This window comes from Mercenaria mercenaria, chromosome 2 (genome assembly GCF_021730395.1).
Source record: "Mercenaria mercenaria strain notata chromosome 2, MADL_Memer_1, whole genome shotgun sequence".
Lineage (NCBI taxonomy): Eukaryota > Metazoa > Mollusca > Bivalvia > Venerida > Veneridae > Mercenaria > Mercenaria mercenaria.
Genome location: NC_069362.1, coordinates 82,867,917 through 82,884,991, shown reverse-complemented (window position 1 = coordinate 82,884,991; position 17,075 = coordinate 82,867,917).

The window sequence follows — 17,075 nt, the reverse complement described above, 5'->3', positions numbered from 1 at the left end:
GGTATAATAAGACCCTCCAGCCGAGAAATAAGTGGACACGATATATACTAGACACTGTTGAGAAATACTATACTCAATATGAGGCTATTGGGGATATATACCAGTCACTGGTGAGGAAACAGTAGGAATAAAAAGGATGAAATGGGAGACATAGATCTATGTCTCCCATTTCGTCAGCTGTATCGCGTATGTATTGTGTCCACTTATTTCCTGAGACACAGCTGACGAAATGCAAGACATAGTACGAATTTTCTAGGAAATAAGTGGACACGATATATGAGACACACCTGAGGAAACGGTAGACTCTCCAGCCGGGAAATTAGTGGACAGGATATATATGAGACACTCATAAGGAATACTATACTTAATAAGAGTCTGTTGGGAATTATGTGGAACGATATAAGAATCTCCAAGGAAATAAGTGTACACAATACATACAAGATACAGCTGACGAAATGGGAGTCATAGTTAAATTCTCCTCGAAAATAAGGAGACACGAAATATATGAGACAGAGATGGGTAACGGGAAGACATAATAAGACATAATGTATTTGATACAGCTGAGGAAATGCTATACATAAAAAGGAATCCATTAAGAAATAAGTGGGTACGATAAATGTGACACAGCTGAGAAATTAGTAGATATAATAAGAATGTACTGGGAAATAAGTGAAATCGTAGATACAGTACGAATCTCTGGGTGAATAAGTGAATACAGTATATATGAGACGTAGCTGAGAAATTGGTAGATATACAAATGTAATAGGAATTTACTGGATAATAAGTGGACACAATATATATGAGACTAAGCTCAGGGATTGGAAGACATAAAAGAATCTTCTGGGAAATAAGTAGACACGATATATATGAGGTACAGATGTCGAATTAGCAGACATTAGAGCAGTCATGGAAGATGACAAATACCCAAGCAATGGCACATTGACACAGACGGCCATCTTGCATCAGATAAAGACATTTCATAACAGAAAACACATTCTGTCTATGTCCAAGGGAACATTTATAAGAATTTTTTTATGTCACGCGCTGCGCATTTATTATGTCGGTCACTTCTGTGATGTTTGAAGAGAATGCAATGAAAACTGTAGAAGTAGTTCGCTGCACAAGGAAATCATCAAATCTAATACGGCCGCCAGTTGGCTATCTTGTATCCGATCAAAAAATGTTTATGTCTGACACTGCGTCTTAACATGTCAATCACTTCTTTGACGACTGAATAAAATACAGCAAAAACTGTAGAAGAAGTGAGCTCCACAAGGAAATCAACACCACTACCAAGTCAATTGTAGCAACGAGTACGTAAAACTGGCTGTGTTTCATATATATCGCGTCCACTTATTTCAAGGAAATTCTTATTATGTCTCATATATATCGTGTCCACTTTTTCATAGAAGTTTCTTGTCATGCCTACCAATTCCTGTGTCTCATATATATCGTGTTCACTTATTTTTCAGAGGTTTCTTATTATGTGTACCAGTTCTAGAGCTGTGCCTCATATGTCCACTACTTTCCAAGGTGCTTCCTATAATATCTACCAATACCTCTGCTGTGTGTCATATATTTCTTGTCAACTTATTTCCCAGTGGATTAGAATCATGTCAACCAATTTATCAGCTGTGTCGCATATATATCATACCACGTTTTCCCAGAAGTTTCTTGTTTTGTCTATCGATTCCTCACCGGTGTCTTATATGTCCACCTATTTCCAAGGGGATTACATTTTTTTTATTTTATATCTACCAATTCCTGGGCTGTGTGTTATATATGTCGTGTCCAGTTATTTCCTAGAGAATTCATATTATGTCTATTAATCCCTCGGCTGTGTCTCATATACATCGTGTCCACTTATTCCCCGGTGGATTCGTGTTATAGTCAACTAATTCATCAGCTGTGTATCATATATATCATGCCCACTTATTTCCCAGAAGTTTCTTATTATGTCTACCATTTCGTCAGTTGTGTCTCTTATAATATCGTGTCCACGTACTTCCCAGTGGATTCTTATTATGTCAACCATTTCATCAGCTATGTATTATGTGTATCATGTCCACTTATTCGAGGATATCGTGTTCGCGTATTTCCCAGTGGATTCTTATTAGGTCTACCAATTCCTCGGCTGAATCTCACAAATATATCGCGTCCAGTTATTTCCCATAAGTTCCTTTTTTGGTCTGCCAATTTTTCAGCTCTGTCTCATATGTCAACTTATGTCCCAAAGCTGCAAATTCCTGTGCTGTGTGTCATATATGTCATATATGTCGTGTCCACCTATTTCCCAGTGGAGTCTCATTTTGTCAACAAATTCATCATCTGTGTTTTATAAATATCGTCTTCACTGTTTTCCCAGGAGATTCCAATTATCTACCAGTATTTCAGCTGTTTCATATAATATATCGTGTCCACTTATTTCCCAGGGGATTCTTATTTTGTCTACAAATTCCTCAGCTCTGTTTCATATGTCCACTTATTTCAAAGAATATTTTGATTTTTTCTACAAATTCCTCAGCTCTGTCTCTAAAGTCCCTTTATTTCCCACAGGTTTCTTATTTTGTCTACCAATTTTTAAGCTCTATCCTATTTGTCCACTTAATTTCCACAGGTTTCTTATTTTGTCTACCAATTTTTCAGCTCTGTCCCATATGTCCACTTATCTTCCACAGGTTTCTTATTTTGTCTACCAATTTTTCAACTCTGTCCCATACGTCCACTTATTTTCCGCAGGTTTGTTATTTTGTGTACCAATTTTTCAGCTCTGTCCCATATGCCCACTTATTTTCCGCAGGTTTCTTATTTTGTCTACCAATTTTTCAGTCCACTTATTTCCCATAAGTTTCTTATTTTCTCTACAAATTCCTCATTTCTGTTCCACTTATTTTCCAGAGTATTCTTATATTTTCTTCCCATTCCTCCGCTCTGTCTTATATGTCCACTTATTTCCAAGGGGATTCTTTTTTTTTCTACCAATTCCTTAGCTCTGTCTGATATGTCCACTTATATCTTGGGTGATTCTTATATTGTCTACCAATTCCTCAGTTCTGTTTCATATGTTCACTTATATCCCAGGGGATTCTAATATTTTCTACCAATTTCTCAGTTCTGTCTGATATGTCCACTTATATCCTAGGAGATTGTTATATTGTCTACCAATTCCTCAGTTCTGTCTCTTATGTCCACTTATAACCTAGGAGAATCTTAGTTTGTCTACCAGTTCCTCAGTTCTGTCTCATAAGTCCATTATATCCTAGGGGATTCTGTTATTGTCTACCAATTTCTCAGTTCTGTCTCATATGTCCACTTATATCCTAGGATAATCTGATATTGTCTACCAGTTCCTCAGTTCTGTCTCATATGTCCACTTATATCCCATTGGATTCTTTTATTGTCTACCAGTTTCTCAGCTCAGTCTCATATGTCTATTTATTTCCCAGGGGATTCTTATTTTGTCTACCAAAATTCCTCATCTCGTTCTCTCATATGTCCACTTATTTCCCACAAGTTTCTTATTTTGTCTACCATTTCCTCAGCTCTGTTTTAGATGTCCACTTATTTCCAACACGTTTCTCATTTTGTCTACCAATTCTTCAGCTCTGTCTCATATGTCCACTTATTTCCAACAAGTTTCGTATTATGTCTACTATTTCCTCAGCCCTGTCTCATATGTCCGCTTTTTTCCCAACAAGTCTCTAACTTGGGGTACCTGTTCCTCAGTTCATATCTCAAATGCCTATCTATTTCTTAGAGATTCTTTTTTCTTGTCTACCAATTCCTGAGCTCTCACTGTCTATCACTATCAGTTACTTATCTTCATGGGTTCACTTATTTCACGCCCCCCGCCCCCCCCCCCGCCCCCCCTCACCGGACCCTAACAATCCAGAGTATGTCGCAAATATTTTTATCATAGATGTCTTTTTTTATGTCATGGGAACATACGGACATTGATATGGGGTTGGGCTTTTAGAACATCAGTAAGTTGATTTATAACATCACTCACCGTGTATGAAGCATTTATAGAATGGAATATCGCAACATTAAAAAAAATGAAATCGATTTCTCAAAACGCAAACGTACGTCACGATATCAAAAACAAAACAAAATAGCCATTACAAACATGAAAATACATACTGGAGAGAACTGTTTTAATATTGTGTCAGGTAAACATGATAGTCCACACATTTAATCAAACATGAAAATGCATACTGGTGAGAAATGTTTCATTGATGTAATGTAAACTTGACAGTCCATACACTTAATCATACATATGTCTTGTATTCTTATAATGCCTACCATTTCCTCAGCTGTATCTGATATATATCGCGTCCACATAATTCCCAATAGATTCTTATTAAGTATAACATTGTTCGACAGTGTCTCATATATATATCGTGTCCACTTATTTCCTTGGAGAGTCTTATTATGTGTTCCAGTTCCTCAGGTGAGCCTCGTATATATGATGTCCACTTATTTCCCAGTATATTCTTATTATGTCTACCAATTCCGCAGATGTTTCTCCTATATACCGTGTCCACTTATCTCAAAGGAGATTCTTATAATGTCTACCAGTTACTCATGATCACATATATGTCGTGTCCACTTATTTTCCAGAAGATTCTTACTATGTCCACCATTTCGTCAGCTGTGTCTTATGTGTGTTGTGTCCATTTATTTCTCAGTAGAATATTAGTATGTCTACCAATTACTCGTCTCTGTCTCACACGTCCACTTATATCCCAGTGGATTGTTAGTATGTCTACTAATTCCTCAGCTGTGTCTCATATATGTCGTGTCCACTTATCTCACAGAAGATTCTTATTATGTCTACAAGTTACTCAGCTGTGTTTCAATGTCGTGTCAGCTTCTTTCCCATGAGATTCTTACTGTGTCTACCATTTTATGAGTTGTGTCTCATATGTGTTGTGTCCACATATTTCCCAGGAATTTATATGTATATCTACCAATTTCTCATCTCTGTCTCACACGTCCACTTATATCCACTTATATCCCAGTGGATTGTTAGTATGTCTACTAATTCCTAAGCTGTGTTTCTTATGCATGTACACGTATATTATTTGTACATTTATATTCTAGTTGCATGCCATTTTCACATTACTCTGTTCATCTAAATGCCATATCATTAAAACTTTTCAAACAATAAAAAGAAATGGCATTTAAATATAGATACCCGCAGGGCAAAATTACTATTGCTTTAAACCGAATATGCTGTAAATCTACTCTTTACATAATTGGGTTATTATAAGACCAGGAAACAATTACAAAGTAAAAGACAAAATGGGAAAAATTACTATTGCTTTAAATCGAATATATGCTGTAAATCTACTCTTTACATAATTGGGTTATTATAAGACCATGAAACAATTACAAAGTAAAAGACAAAATGAAAAAAAAAATCTAACTGGACTCGAAGCCACAACTATCACTATTCGCTGGAGATTTCATGCTGCGCATTATATATGGGTAAAATATAACCGGGAAAACACAGGAACTATTTTTAGACCTTATGATGATACCAATGTACATGTAGCGAGTCTCAACATTGCACTTCCCCTATGAGCAAAATTTGGGTGGCGATTTTATAAATTGCGTGCATGTTTTGTGCTTTTAATTAATGGTAAGATCAGGATTCTCATACAAGAATGAAGAAAGTTATCAAAGCGAAAGGTTTACATCATCCATGAAAAACAGCGTGCCAAAATCATCAATTTTGCACCTTTTGAACAGTCTACAATGATCCCGCTGCAAGAACAATGTCCAATTTTATTGCATTTCTTAATTTAATAGTCCTTACTGAACGTCAGGACATGAACGGAATGGGGGCCCATCCAGCTCGTTTTTTCAGAAAATAACGAAAATGTTGCTGAGTATCAATCAACAAGCACAGAACCCTTCCGTGAATTGAATTTTTCCGCGAAATGGTGTCTCATTGATCATACAAAGCTACCAGCAGTTAGTTTTCCAACTGACATCAGAATTTTACATGTATCGGCTGTATAATTTTTCTAAAGAATTAATAATCATTATCTCTCACCTTAATTTACTGACATCCAAAATCACGATGTTCTCTTTATAACAAATATTGACGGGGCCAAAATTCGAAAGTCTACCCTGCTACCTTAAGATTTTTCAGTTAATGAACAAAAGAGGGTTTTACTTGTTCTGAACTTTTATATGTCTTTCGCCAATTCAACCAAATAAAAATGTTTTCAATAGCATGAAAAGAAGTCAGTATGAGAGACTCTAAACTTGCCCACCCCTAATGCACAAATTTAGCCAAAATTTACAAATCGTCGCTACGAGACAAAAAACGTACAATACATCCGTTTTTACCATTTTCTGACATGATTTAACGTATTTTGTCATTAGGAATGATATAAGGGCAATTCTGCACCATTTTGCGAAAATAAAATGTATCCACCCCTTATTTTCCTATTTCATGGGGTCCCCACCATCCGACCATCCCCCTGATTGACGAACTGCATAGCTGGTGGGCCAGATATGCGCTGTGTGGGTTAGTAACGATAAAAATGATTTTTTTACTGTACCAGAACCTTGTTACTGGAGCTAGAATCCAAAAAAATCGTATTCGTGCATATTGATTTTTATGCTTTTATGTGTCCTCACCATTTTTGAGCTGCTGTGCCGTCAGGTAGCGTTTTAAGTGCCCAGAAAGTTTAGAATATCGAAGAAGAGGTTCTAAACTATTTGAAACCGCACAAATTTAAGAGTTCTTTCAAAATTTAATTTTGGCAGATTTTCCTTAAGATAAGTCATCTATAGTATAATAGCCCAATTTATACACGGAAACTTAAATGTCTTGAATCCAGGGGATATTTATTTGTTACTGGCCGTTTTTATCAATCGGCAAACCAGTCATATTAGGTTTTGAGATGTACCCTGAGATTATATTTAGCGCGCTCCGCACATTAACTATATATAGATTAGCGCATGCGCACATGACCTTGTGTCCACTTTTTTCCATGTCCACCCATTTCACCATACACCGGCCAGTTTATCAAATCAGTCTTAAAAATCGTTTCAAAATGAAATTTGTTTACATCAGATGAGAACATATAAAACGTAGTTGCATGCTTATTGAAATAAAACGCCAGTGAAATGAAATATTCGTGGCTAACTCACGAGACCTTTTGGTACCATACACACGGAGGGAAATTCAACCTCAGCGTTCACATACTATAATGTACACATTTGGTTCGCAGCAGAGTATTCTAAAATACTGACAATGTTTGGCAGAGACTATGACATGTCAGGTAAAGCCTTTTGACTCATTGTATTTAATAAAATTCCGTCAAATAATAAGGAAACATCAAAGAATTTGCCAAGTATACCAAAGTCATGTGCATTGGTTTTAGACTAGTAAGGTGCACAGTGCCAATAAAAAAAATGCCTCGACAATTTTATCCTTGCAAGTATTTTTTCCGAAAAACATCGAAATTTAAACAAAGTAACGATCACATATAACACTGAATGACTGATTTCATTGTATGGTAACAAGGACTGGGACGATTACTTGGTGAAACCGGTGTCGCGTGAATATCACACGCGTGTGATAATTACGCGGCGGCGTGAGAATCGCACGGTTCGGGGTATAGCCGTGATAATCGCACGGGCGGTCTTAGCTTTAGATATATATACCAGTATAATACATAAAATTATTCAGGAATGATTTCTGCATCAATGGGTATAAAATAATTGGGTGTTCAGGCGCGTATCAATTCGGGGTTGTGCATCAAAGCCACATACTTGTCCGTACATTTATTTTTAAACCGAATATTATGAACTGATACAATCTTTAATAGGGGCGGCTAGTAACTGATACGAACTTTAAAACATCCAGGGGCGGATAGTAAGGAGTATACTACGATAAATGTCTATGCAGGCGGCATAATTGTAGGTATATATGATATACCTATATAATGCAAAAATGATTCAGAATGACTTCTGCATCTATTTTTAAAACTTTATTAATTTTTCTGATGCGTGGCGTGAAAATATATTTATTTCTATTTAAAGAAAATAATTATTCTGTATTGAGCAATTATCTGCGTGGCAACACAGCATCCTGTGGAATTAATGTCGAAGTGATTCTTCCGTGAAGTGCGTTAAAATCAAATGTTTAACGACGAGTTGATTCATTAAAATAAACAGGGCAGGGCGGTTACTTAGCATTTTTGCGGTTCGGCCTGTGACCGTTAAAATCGAACGAACGTTGTTAATCTAAGCTGGAACAACTGATACGTATGAGACCTTCCTGGTTTAAGACATTTATAAAATACAAGTACGATTATTAATTTTTTCAAGAATAATTCCAGCAATTAATGGCGTATTTTTTTTAATATTCAGGTGTGAAGAAACTCGGGTGTGAGCACCAAAGCAACATATTTAAAAAAAAAATGGAAATTAATAAAGTATTTCATATTAAAATTTGTCTTAAATGGTTCCCGTATATTGTGATAAATACTCGGCGGCGTGAGGTTCACACGGTTTCGGGTATAGCCGTGATAATCGCACGGGCGGTTTTAGTTGTACACATATTTACCAAAATGATACATAAAATTGTTCAGGAATGATTTCTGCATCAACGGGTATAAAATATTGGCTATTCAGGCGCGTATCAATTCGGAGTTGAGCATCAAAGCCACATATTTCTTTTTAAAATAGTTTCAGTAATTCAATATATTTTATCTAAATTCGACTGAAATGCTTAACCACGAGCCGATAAATTATAAAAAAAAATCCAGGGCCAGGGCGGGTACTAAGCATTTTTTGCGGGGTATTTATTTATTTATTTATTTAATATTCTGGTGCTTAGCAACTCTAAAGTGAGCACCAAAGCAAGATATTTTGAAGAAAATGGGAAAAGTAATAAAGTATTTCATATTAAAAATTGTCTTAAGGTTTCCGTATCTTGCGATAACTACGCGGCGGCGTGAGAATCACACGGTTTCGGGTATATCCGTGATAACTGCACGGGCGGTCTTAGTATTAGACGTATATACTTTGAAAACGAGATGCCCAAGGGCAAGTTTTTTTTCAAATATTCCATTAGGCCAAAAGGCCCATGAGGATTTACAATCAATATAATGCGAGACAAATAATACATACAAAACATTTAAACGGAGAAGGTTGTATGGTACTAAATCACTATACATACAATTACGTATTTCATTGTCTAGTGAAAATTTACTGAATTACAGAAACGGCATAATGGCTTAACTAGCAACTGGTGTTACGTAGCATAGAATGTTTACATGATACTATTGTCAAATGCTTATTCAACTAATTTAAATAATTATCACAGTGCGTATGTCAAAAACGACAACGATTAAGACAATTTTATCTTGAATCCATATAACAAAGATATTGACACAGGTGTTGCGCGCGGTATGCCCTCTCATGGTGGTGAAGAATTGTGCCAAATCATTTTAAAATCCCACGTTCGATGACGAGGTCAATAATAGCAATATTTGACCTTTAAACTCCAAGTGTGACCTTGACCATTAAGATATTGACGCCGGAATTGCATGCGACACACCATCTCACGATGGTGAACAATTGTGCCTGGTCATTTTATAATCCCATATTCAATGACAAAGTTATTGTCCAGACAAAGTCAATAATAGCCGTATTTGACCTTTAAATTCAGTGTGACCTTGACCGTAAGATGTTGACTCGGGTGTTGCGCGCGACGAGCCGTCTAATGATTGGTGAACAATTGTGATAAGTTATTTTAAAATCCCACAATCAATCAATGACAAACTTATGGTCAGAACAACGAAATACGGACAGACACCGAACAGCCATTTGGACAACGGGCTCTACAAAAAACGGCGTGAGAATCACACGGTTTCGGGTATAGCTGTGATAATCGCACGGGCGGTCTTAGCTTTTAGACATATATACCTATATGATATATAAAATTATTCAGGAATGATTTCTGCATCAACGGGTATAATTGGGTATTCAGGCGCATTCTAGGCTCAAGAGTTTTTGAGTTATCATCCAGAAACCAATTGCATACCGACCGACTGACAAACATCTGCAAAACAATATACCCCTCCTTCTCCGAAGTGGGGCATAAAAATGTCAATGTCCATGTCAGAATGAAAACAATCGAGGCCTTCTTTTGATTCATTTTCTGATTTACCAAGGTTCATCGTTCTGATGCTTCAGTATTTAACCACCCGGATTAACGCCTTGATTACTAATAAACAAGGAAATAATGCTCCATATAATCTGCGATAAACAACGGGTGACGCTTAGACTGGTAAGAGACCATTATGAAATCAATTATGACATCTATTATGACGTCCGATATATTACCCCTCAGGTAAATGAAATCTAACATAATATTTATCTAAGTAGGTCAATCAAAAATATGAGCCGTGCCATGAGAAAACCAACATAGTTGGTTTGCGACCAGCATGGATCCGGAACAGCCTGCACATCAGCACATTCTGGTCAGAATCCATGCTGTTTGCTTTTAAAGCCTACCATCTATTGGAAGTGGAGAAACTGTTAGCGAACAGCATGGATCCTGACAAGACTGGTCGCAAATCCACTATGTTGATTTTCTCAAGGCGAGGCTCAATTATAGGTATGAAACTCTAAGACTCTTTAAAAATATTTTCAAGAAGTGTTTAACAAGCTGGATGGGTTTAAACTGGATGGGAGTTAAATGGAAAATCATATTAAAGAAACGATCTTTTATGAAACTTTCAACATTTATTTTATGTTTTACAATCATAGGATCTTAACACCAACTGTTACAATGTATAATGTATAATAACGTGTCTTTCCTGATAATGCCATAGAAGCACAGATGCAAATTTATTTCAATATTAAAGACTTATACATCATTTAAGGGAAGAAATTCTCAGCAGATTAAAGTTATAGATCTATGAAATGAATTTGCACAAATCAAAGCCACTAACCCACACACCCTGTGATGAGAATTTATAAATTTACCTATATTCACCTTTATGTTGCATATTTCAAGTTTAACAATGTACTTTTCATCCAATTCTGTCCAACACTGCTGTTTTCCTAATAAATCAAAACTACTTTAGACGAGAATGCTACAAATTAAATATCATCAGGATAAAACATTCATTGTAACAGTCCCTTTTGATCATGTTTGAGGGTCCTAGACTCAAATGCTACATTTTTGTACTGGCATGACTATTTCTTACCCTGGAAGACTTACATAACATTTTAAAGCAATCTCATTAGATGCTGCTGAGATATATAATCATTTACATAAAATAAAGGGAGGTTATTTGTCATAATTTCAGTCAAAAGTTATCAACTCTGATTGTCCGAGTCCATCTCATGGCATGAATGACACTTCAAATCAGTATCTTCATTGGTTACCGAGATACACCTATTTTAACAAGAAACAAAAGGGATGTAACTTGACATAAAATCAAACGATATAATCTACAATAATTGTCTCTGTCCAACTAATGACAATAATGAAATATCAAATGAGTCCTATATACTTACTGAGAAGTAATAGGTGTAATGTGTACGGTTTGAAACTTATTCAATCAAATGTTTTTGGAGATTGGCTTTTAAAAACATTTCTGCACAAATCTGACATGAAAATAAAATTTTACCAAGAAAGTTTTTTGCTTAATGAAAATTAATTAACATATTATTATAAAACCTATTATTTCCTCAAATTTTGAATGTTTAAAACATGCCAAATTTCAAGAATGTCCAGTAATCATAATTTCTAAAATTTTCAACTCAAAATTGAGTTATATTGCAGATGCACAGGGGACACATACTGAACATCAGTATATAATTCATGCATTATTAGTTTACTGTTCATAATTTTTTTTTCACAACAAATGCATGCTTATTCAACAGCATGTGTTCCTTTAAATGAAAAATAAGTGATTTTAAACATAACCAACCATCGGAGAGTAGAAAATGGCAAAATGCCATGCATGGTAAAATGTGACAGTAAAATTCATACATACTTCTATTATGTTACTAAGAAGATGCACAGGAACAAACTGCAGCAAAATATATATTCATAGAATATGTTCATAGTAAGTATTTCTTTTTCAACTACACAGTATTCACTTATGAACTTTTACATGGGTAAACTTAAAAGCTTGAGAAGCCAAACAATTGATGTTTCCACTTTTTAACTTGAAAACTGGTTACTTCTGAAACAAATGCAAACAATGAATTTTAAATTGTCCAGAGTTTCTTATACAATGGTAAATTAAATGAATGTCAAAAAAGGGTGCACAGGGGACATCACTTTTGGCTTTGTGAATTTTGACCAGTCCTTAATATGTCAAGTTGAAAGCTGCTTTTTATAAACTGTAACTCCCTTTTAAGGAAAATGAGCCGTGCCACGTGAAAATCAACATAGTGGGTCTGTGATCAGCATGGATCCAGACCAGCCTGTGCATCTGCGCAGTCTGATCAAGAATCATGCTGTTCGCTTTTAAAGCCTATTGGAATTAGAGAAACTGTTAGCGAACAGCATGGATCCTGACCAGACTGTGCAGACGCGCAGGCTGGTCTGGATCCATGCTTGTCGCAAACCAACTATGTTGGTTTTCTCGTGGCATGGCTCAAATAAAGTATAATCTAATTTTATTTTTTAAAAAAATAAAAGAAATCTGACACTTAACAACTAAAAAGTTGCAAAGGGGACATTTTTGGGTGTATAAAACATTCATCAAATGTCTGAGAAAGTTGATCTATTAAACAAAAAAAAACAACATACTGTGTCTTCACAGCTGAAAGGATAAAGGTCTTAGAAAAACATCAGGACTTAGAAAACTAACGGGGTTATGAAATTGTAGTGTTCCTCATTAAAATTTTGTACTTTTTCACTATATTTTATGTGAAGAGGTTTCCATCACAAGATGTGAAATATTGGTGAGAGTAAGATGTTGGTAATGAAAAAAGTGTATTTTGCTTTAAATGTGCAGAGTTTAAGCTTACCGGAACCACTCTCGAGTCCGCTTCTTGGAATAACCAGTACTAGTGTCATATGAGAAGTCCTGACCCCACTGGGGCTCGAACCCACGACCCCTGGATTGAGCTGAGCCAAAAACTTACATACCACATAATTTAACATAAATCAATGAGGAACTCGTGATGACGCATTGGTTGATAGGGCTAATACGCTGTCCTACAGAGGTGAAGGCCCTAGGTTCGATTCCTGGCAACTCCCATTGCGGTGAGACCTTGGGTAAGGCACTTTATCAAGATTGCCTCAGTCGGCCCAGCTGTAAATGGGTAATCGCACATTACTGGGGGTAAGGTATAATTGATCTTAACTGTTCTTAAAAAAGTGTAGCTCAAAAACTTAACAGAGCTTATGTTCATTGCTTCACAAAGGCTTAGCGACGTTAGATAAAGTTTATCTTTAACCGAATCCCCTTTTGATAAATGTACGTTGTTTTTTTGTTGTTTTTTTTTTTTAATTTTCAAAACTGTGACACAATCGCGGCATTTAAACCTTTAGAATTTAAAGGGTCAGCAGCGATGGAAATTTTATCAGAAACTGCTTCCAACATTTTGGTCTTTCAAGTGTTTAAACACAAGTGGGAACATTGTCCATACAGTATATCATATTTATATAAGATATCTCAATATCCTCTCTGTTCTGTATGATATGGATCCCGTTTTAAATTTTTGGATTACATTCCAACTGAACATCTAATTACGGATCACTTTTTTCGAATTTCAGTAGTTGAAAACAGCTAATAAATCACAATTACAGCTGCTTAATATTGTAAAATTATGTCACTCTGGCCAGTTGGCTGAAGAAGTCTTAAGAGCATCCGCACACTAGGTGTTATTATTTTAAACTGGTTGTATGTAATCTACTAGATCCATATTATATGTGGAAACAGATAAATAAGATAAACAAGTGACTGTCAATCAGAAAGATCTAGAATCTACAACATTTTATTTCAAACGTGCAGATCTACTTACTTTCCGCCATCTTGTCTCTTCAGGCGGCGAATGATGAAATTAAAACGTGCGAATTACGCTTTTCTCCAAAGGTGTAATTACACCGATAACAGATATTTGCCTATGGGTATGTCAAGCAAGTTATTAGCATCTTAAATTAACAAGAAGTGTTACTGAAGAATAATAGCACAGTTTTGAAATAAGCAACTCATTATTTGCAAACCGCGGCCATGTTTTTAGACAAAAAGGTCATTTTCAGAGCGTGTAAATCTTATTATTTTGAGTAGCTATACACAAACAACAGTCCCAGGCACAATATTTAACACCTCTAGCAAGTTTTAAAACAATCTGTTTCGTGAAAAAGATAAGTTACTGTGTTTTGCAAGTTTTTTTTTGAAGCACCATAAAAGCCGGTAAAATACGTCAAATTGAGCATATTCAAATCAATATAAATTAAATTTCAGGAGTATAAAATCAAAATCAAATAATGTAAGTTATAAAAGCTATCTTTGAGAATTTAATATGCAACATTTTGCAAATATTGGACAAAGAATAAGCTTTTGGGCAGGTTTTGAAAAACACATATAAACCGTGGACCTGGTCACGACCGTGTGATAAACACGCTACACCGGTTTCAATTTTGCAAAACCGCGCTTATCGCTCTCAAACAATACACATCACTAATCATACTTTATCTTTAAACATATCTTTGACAAGCACATAGACCCGCAGTATATTTCCGCTAAACACATCAACTTGAACATAATCAATAGTCTCGGATTCTCTTGTCGTGATATATCTTGCATAAAATACACCAATATATATATATATTTGAACATTTATATAATATTTACTTATATTATTTAATAAAAATAATAAAAAATATTTTTTATATTATTAAATATTTATTTATTTTATTGCATAAAATACACCAATATTTATATATATTTATATTTCTCATACTCTATAATTTCATCTTTATGTTCTTGAATCCTTCCGGGATCCAGTGTGTTTGAATATCCGTTAGCCAATCAATACATTTTGGAGATATATATATAAATAAAACATATATATATATATATGTGCAGGCTAATCAAGATCTACACAGGTCTCAATGACAGAAACCGTTGTGTTAAACAAAACAAGGGTCAAAGCAATACCATAGTATAAGTCACTTCCTTATCACAATTTATCATCATCTAGGGATAGTCACTTTCCATCACATATCATAGTGCAGTCACTATCTGTCCCCACATATTTCTACTCATAGTGTAGCCATTATTTCTACCAATATCTGTCTAATATTCTGTACCTCTGTCGGCAGAACAATTCTTGCACAATAAATAGTTGTTCACTTTTCATTCCTGAGATGATATTATGAAATTCCTGCACAACATCAACTGTACTTTTAAACTTACTTTTTTAAAAAATATTTCAATTTCTGTACATTTTGGCAGAACAATTCTTGCGCATAATTACATATAATCATTTTCATTTGATGTAGTTATTTCCTTGTATTCTTACTTAGGGGATGTAACATTTGACTTGAAATTTGCTGTCTCCTGACCAGTGTTTTAATATAAAGGTACTTCCAGCAGCTGACTTCATTAGGAACTTACGGATTTTATTGTTTGAAGCAGTGTGATAACTAATAAGTCATATTTTGGTGTATTTTAATAATCAACAAAATATTTTTTGTTGTTTATTTAGGTTATAAGAAGTAGGTATCACAAACAAGAAAGATGAATAACTGTGTTTTGATTAGCTTATTGTGCTTGTAGGAATTATTTCCCTTTATTTAGCTCAACAGTACTTATTATCTGAAATGGTGGACATTAATGTAAAAATGTGCTTAGGAGTACCCATGTACAGTTGATTTTGGGCAGGAATTGTTCTGCCAATATCAAAATATTATCTCAAGAAGAAATAAAATAATGAACAACCATCTGTTGTACAGGAATTGTTCTGCCGACAGAAAGGGGAAAAATAGATAAATATTGGTGACTATCTCTAGATGGTGATACCAATGATAAGAACGTGACTTATCTTAATATTGTGGAAAATAATGTAAACTAGACTTGTCACAGGATTGACTTATACCCCACCAAACGGTCTTGTCACAGAAGAATGGCAACCATCAACAATAAGAATTTTCAAAAATACCTAGAATAATATGAAACGTAAACAATTCTTAATACTTAAAACAAAATGTTACTTGTCTTTAAAGTACTTCATCTTGGGCTTCCTTGGCACATATAAGTAATACTAGTATATGTGCCCAGGATGAGGGATGAGGTAAATATAAAAATCTCTAATATGAGACACACTAACAATGAATACAAAAAAGTGTCTTACCGACACATGTTACCACACATAAATGTATTTACTTTTTACACAGGACTAATAAAAAAAAGTTAGAAAAATACCTAAAATATTGAAAATCTAAAAAGAGAATTTCTAAAAATAGACTCATTCATGGAATTTAAGGGGAAGTAACTCAGTACAAAAGTTTAAACTAGAATGTGTCTGTAGGACGCAGGGTGTGCCCCTCAAAGGTACATTAATCAGAAATAAAGGGCAATAATTCAAATGTCTGCAGTCTTAATGGGGTATAGCCTAAAATATATGAAAAGTATTCATTATTCTATACCATATACTTTTTGAGCTATGAGCATCACGGACAAAAATCCACTATTTTGGCTATTTAAAGGGCCATAACTCTGTAATAAACACTAAAATTCTAAAAGAAGAATGCCAAGTGTGCAAGGTCACAATATGATAAAGACTAAAGCAAGGTTTCATGAATTTACATTAAATACGTTCTGAGTAAGGCACATAATTAGGTAAAAATATGCATTTTTTACTATTCCAGGAGCCATAACGCTGGAAACAGGGGCGGCCCCAGATGAAAAATAGAAGGTGCACAAGTTCATATCATGATTAAGACTCATGCAAGGTTTCATCAATTTATATCAAATTCTTTTGAGCTAGACATGTCACAAGGTACAAATGTGCATTTTTGTGTATTTCAGAGGCCAATACTCTAGAAATAGGGCACAGACCCAGATTAAAAA